At 37.7% G+C, this 5,602-nt stretch overlaps 1 long non-coding RNA gene across 2 annotated transcripts; it reads right to left on the bottom strand.

The window, feature by feature from the left end:
• Window positions 1-1,051: 1,051 nt before the first annotated feature.
• Window positions 1,052-4,577, bottom strand: LOC101803223 (uncharacterized). Of its 2 annotated transcripts, none has more exons than XR_011808704.1 (4): window positions 4,181-4,577; window positions 3,691-3,807; window positions 2,599-2,651; window positions 1,052-1,252 (listed from the first exon to the last, which is right to left on the bottom strand). It is a non-coding gene; the product is annotated as an uncharacterized lncRNA (long non-coding RNA). The 2 variants fall into 2 exon arrangements; XR_011808703.1 differs by having other exon boundaries at window positions 4,410-4,577.
• Window positions 4,578-5,602: the final 1,025 nt, after the last annotated feature.

Raw genomic sequence — 5,602 nt, 5'->3', positions numbered from 1 at the left:
AAATGACGTTCATGGGTTGAGACAGAAGCCACACAAAATTCAGGAGTCTCATTTTACTATATAGTTCTCTTTAAAGGTGACTCACAGTAGTGATTCTAGAAAAAAAAAAAAAAAAAAAAAAAAAAAGTCCAGTATAGAGCCTATACAAAGAGATGCTTGTGACAAAACCAGGTTAAAAATTAAGTCTTCCCTCTTCAATAACGCAGGAAACACTAATTGCTAGTAAATTTGAAAGAAAAGAAAAAAAAATATCTGGAAGTACGTATTCTTAGAAATTTATCTTTGTCACATATCCAAGAAAAACACAATAATGAAACACAATAATGAAACAATAATGAAACAAGATCCTTTAGCTCTTCCAAACTATAGAAAATTTTTAACATATATTGTCTCTCCATAAGCATAGCATCTCATCAAACATCAGCTTTTTCATGAAGGATCTCATCTGACCAGTGTTAGACAAAAAAGGTCTAATATTTCCTTTAGCTAACTGGACAATTGTAAATTTAACTCTTAAATATATCTTGTAGTAACTTAAATAAATAAATAAATAAATAAATAAATAAAATGAAACCTTAAAAACAGTCTTTCATACACAAGATTATCAGCTGAATTAAAGGCATTTTGGGTAAGAATATACCTACACAGTGTGCAGAAATTACTTAGTCCAGACCTAATACGTAGGTTTCCAGAGAAAAGACTGTTGTAAAATGGACAAAAAAAGAGACTAAAGATAAACCCAATGAAAAGGACACAATAAAGAAGCCTCATCATTCAAAACCAAAACTGGACAAACAATATGGTTTTGGGGTTTGGCAGTGTTCTGAAGGAAAAAAATAAAAGGAAAAAACAGAACTAATATGGATGGTTTGGCCTTTTAGAAGCATATTAAAAAAAAATCAAGATAACTAAGCTGACATTTAGTCTCAAAACAATATTTTAATGGTGATATGAATTCACTAAATGTTTTGCTGGACACAAAACTTTCATTTGACACAATTTGTGCTTTTGAATAAAAAAATGCTTGACCTCCATGAAACAGTCTGTAACGTGTTGAAGACAATGTAAGATTTATTGTCAGTAATGTATTGAGACATCATCCTCCTTGAATTCATGGGAACTGTAGGTCACAGACATAACTGACTTATTGACTTCATCATTGTCATTTTGCTATAAAACAAAAACAAAGTGATGAGCCTAGAGTATGTCCCAGAAGACACTTCAGGGCTGGCAGTCAAGCCTCCTCATTAATCTGGAAACAAAAAATAGTTTTGAGATTTTGAATCAAACAAGAAAAAAAAAAAAAGTACTGATAAAATACATTCTAACTTGAAGAAGAGGTTCAGTTTGGCAGCATATCATTGTAGAATAACTAAAATATTCACAAATAATGGAGAATGCTTTCAGAAGAAAACATTGCCAAGAAGCAATCTGTACTTCACATGCACAATTATCTGGGAAATAAATTGCAAGAAAAAAAAAATAAAGATAAGAATAATTACAAATATTTTTGTAATATAAAATTTTTGTAATACAAAATTTTTCTCCCTAGGAGAAAAAAATGATAGATAGATGATAGCAAAGAGAAAATAACTCAGAAAACAAAAAAATATGAAAACTGTGAATATCCTGGTCTTAGCCAGCAAGTGCTCTTTTGGTTCAGTTTCTTACAGTCGTGACTATACTTTCATTTCAAAGGTTAGAAAAAACTGTTCTTTACAACAGATATCACTGAATATTTTGCTGTCACTACCGCACACCTTAACAACATGTTTGTGAGCTTTTGCTCCCTTGTCACAGTTAGGATCTGAAATGCCATGAAATACGTTTTCTCCCTTGGTGCTACACCATACACTATTACAACTTTTCAAGTATAGATTGGTAAAACACATATAACAATGAACAAGAGGTTTGCAATTTGGGTTTGGAAGGGACCTTAAAGATCATCTAATTTCAATCCCCTTGCCTTGGGTAGGGACACCTCCCACTAGACCAGGTTGCCAGGGTCCCATTCAACTAGACCTTGAACACCTCCAGAGATGTGGCATCCACAGCTTCTTTGGGCAACTTGTTTCAGTGCCTTGCCACCCTCTGAGTGAAGAATTTCCTCCTAACATCTAATCTAAATCTCTCTTTTTGTTTCAAGTCACTAGTCCTTGTCCTATCACTGCAATCCCTGACAAAGAGTCCCTCCACAGCTTTTTTATAAACCCCTTTTAAGTAATGGAAAACCACTATAAGGTCTTCCCAAAGCCTTCCCTTCTCTAGGCTGAACAACCCCAAATCCTTCAGCCTGCCTTTGTAGGAGAGGCACTCCAGCCCTCAGATTGTTGTGTGTCTTTTTCCTTCATGCCAACGTTCCCTCACTACTGCTGAAACATGAGGCAGTGCCTCTACAGCAATTTATTCTAAGAACCACACCTTTCAAAAGAAACTGAATCAACACTAAATTCCATACGCATGTGCCATACAGCTCATCAAAAGTACATCACTCTCTAGCTCTTCTCTGAACAATTACTTTATTTTACAGTGTCTATATGGAGTTTTAAAATTTACATGATCAACTTTTCAAAATAAAATTGAAAAAATCCAACTAACCTGAGAGGAATTAAAGCAATGTCTTCTCAGATTTGTCTCTAAGTCCATGGGATCTACAAGTAGAAAAAATAAGAAACACCTTTAACAATAAAGTAAGCACAATCAACTTTTTTTTTTTTTTTTTTCTGATTTGGTTCTTTCAGCACAATCAGTTGACTTTCATGAAAAAATACAAAACAAAAAGCAGATCAAAACAAACAGCTTTGTATAAACTATTTCAGCTATTTCTTTTGCAAGATTAGAGGGGATAGAGATTCTTATGTTATATCTATTTTAAGTACATATGAGTTGCATAGAAACCAAATGTCCCTATATCCATATCTTTATACGTTCCATATATGTGAGCAACTCCTGCTCACATTCTGCACAGTTTTCATCTGGCTGTCAAATGGTTAACTGTTTTGCTTAATTGTAACACATGTTCACAAGCCAGTTTGATTAAGATCAGCTGATACACATTTGCTTTCCTATGTGCTTTTTAAATACTTTTTGGAATATTCAAGCAGGCAAGTGAAAGTGAAGGAAATGGGGAAGAAAAAAAAAGTGCTGGTAAACCTTGTGCAATTCTCACAGCTAATCAGAGTAAATTAGCAAAATTGCCAACACGCTCTTGTCACACTATATGTGAAGAGACAGGAGTATTAATGACAAACAGCAGCAGCTTCTCCAGAAAAATTGCACATAAACACTATTGCTAATCCCATCTCTAAGAAAAATAAGCCACGATGTCATTTGTGCTGTAAACAACAGTGGGCTTGTTTAACAGCAGTATGTTTGCAGTGCTATTCAGAGTCTCTGCAATGACTTTTTGTATGGCACCTTACACAATATTGACTGTCATTGTTGATCCTTAAGCATGTCGGGAATCAATATGGTTAGTAATAGTAATTATAATAAATGAGCATTATGAGTAATATTTTACTGCCAACAGAATCAACAATCACGATTTTTGTCTGTGCTAATTATATTTCCACTCTGGCTGGTAGATAACCAGGACTGCAACCTATGTTTAATGAACCAAACCAATTTATAGTCTTTTATTCTGTACAGAACACAAAGGAGAGATTATGGTGGGAGCATCCTTTGACACACATTTTCGTGCTAGATTCCAGCAAGAGGAAAGATGCCAGTGTTTTGAATGAGCCTGAGGATGCTTGGAAGTGCTTCAGGCAAGAATGCTCAAAGGAAAGCAGCTCTGTCAGGAACGTCCTGCAAATACAGTTTTGAAAAAGACTGTCAAAAACAGCACACATACAACCACAAAGAAATACATTCCTAAGGCTTCACTTGCCCTGTGTGCATCTGTGGTGGTTTCACCCAGCTGGGCAGCTGAACTCCACCACAATCACTCTCTCATTCCCCCTCCTCAAAGGGAAAGGGGGAGAAAATATGATGGAAAGGGTTCAAGGGCTGAGATAAGGACAGGGAGATCACACAACAATTATCATCATGGGCAAAACAGACTCAGTGTATGGAGATTAATGTAATTTATTAACTATTACTAACAAGCTAGAGCAGTGACAAACGAAAAACAAACTAAAAACAAACTAAAAACACCTTCCCCCCATCCACCCTCTTTCACCTCCTTCTCCCAAGCAGCGCAGGGGAATAGGGCTTTGGTCAGTCCCTGAGGCTTCGTCTCTGCCCTGCTCCAGCTGGGGCTCCTCCACGGGCTGCTGCATGGAGATCTGCTCCCTGTGGGACCCATGGGCCGCAGTGGGACAACCTGCTCCACCAGGGACCCCTCTACGGACCGCAGGGGAACTACTGCTGCCTGCCTGAAGCACCTCCTGCCCTCCTGCTGCACTGACCTGGGGGCCTGCAGGGCTGGTTCTCAGCCCTCTCTCCCAGCTGCTGTTGTACAGCAGTTGTTTTCACTTCCTTAACTGTGCTCTCCCAGAGGCCCAACCAGTGTTGCTCACTGTCTCAGGCCAGCTGGAGCTAGCTCTGATCTGATAGGGGCAGCTGCCTCACGGAGTCCACCCCTGCAGCCCCCCTGCTACCAAAACCATGTAAATCCAATATATCATCAACTTGATGGCAGTTAATCACCCAAAAGAGCTACTGGAAAACATACAGGAGTAGAAACTAGGGATATGAAATTGAAAAAAAAAAATCAATGTTTAGTTTCCAATTTTTAGGGACAGTTGTGTGCCATGTGCATATCTGTATCAAGCTATGTATTTGGTCTCATCTTTCTATCTACAAATTACGAAAATAACCTTGTATGTTTGCCTGTGTTCAAATGTGATACATATGCATATTCCTTGGGAGTTAATAATGCACACAGACAAAAGGTTCAGGTATAAATGAAATTCCTTGGAAAAGTAGTTAGGTTCACCTGCTCTCCTATGCTTCAGTCAGAACAAGTTCTTTTAACTTAAACATTAGTTCAGCTCAACAGCAAGTTGAACAGGAAGTTCAGTTCAATAGCTAAGCACAATAATCTTGCCTACTGAATAATACTTGGGCAACGCAAAGATGCTAGAACACGTCAGTGATGACTTCCTAATGCCTCCACCCTTCCCATCTCACTGCTGCACAACCAGAGCCCAATGGCAGGGAGCATAGTTCAGTAAGAAACAAACCTTGCAAGTCAGTGAAGCAAATGTGTTGAACAAAGCTGCTGCTCAAGATGAACATGTCTGGATAGTGATCTGGTCAAGGACTACTTATATGAAGCCTATCATCCTTTTCTTATCAGGTTTATTAAGGTTTATTTTCCCTAAGGAGTCATAAGGAGTGATAATATATAAAAATATATATAATATATAAAAAAGAGCAGAAAGCACAGGACGCCTACCTGGGCAACCTGCTCAAAGGAACCTGCTTTGGCAGGGGGTTGGACCTGATGATCTCTTGAGGTCCCTTCCAACCCCTACAACTCTGTGATTGTGTGTGTGTGTGAGCAAATCACAAAAGAATTCTATGAGGATGTCTCAGCAATATTTCCAAAATGCAAAAGAAGACTAGAATTATAGAATGAGTTTTTTCAACCTTTTTT

The sequence above is a fragment of the Anas platyrhynchos genome, chromosome 4, assembly GCF_047663525.1.
Source record: "Anas platyrhynchos isolate ZD024472 breed Pekin duck chromosome 4, IASCAAS_PekinDuck_T2T, whole genome shotgun sequence".
In the NCBI taxonomy this organism is placed as follows: domain Eukaryota; kingdom Metazoa; phylum Chordata; class Aves; order Anseriformes; family Anatidae; genus Anas; species Anas platyrhynchos.
This window is presented reverse-complemented; position numbering and strand designations above follow the sequence as displayed.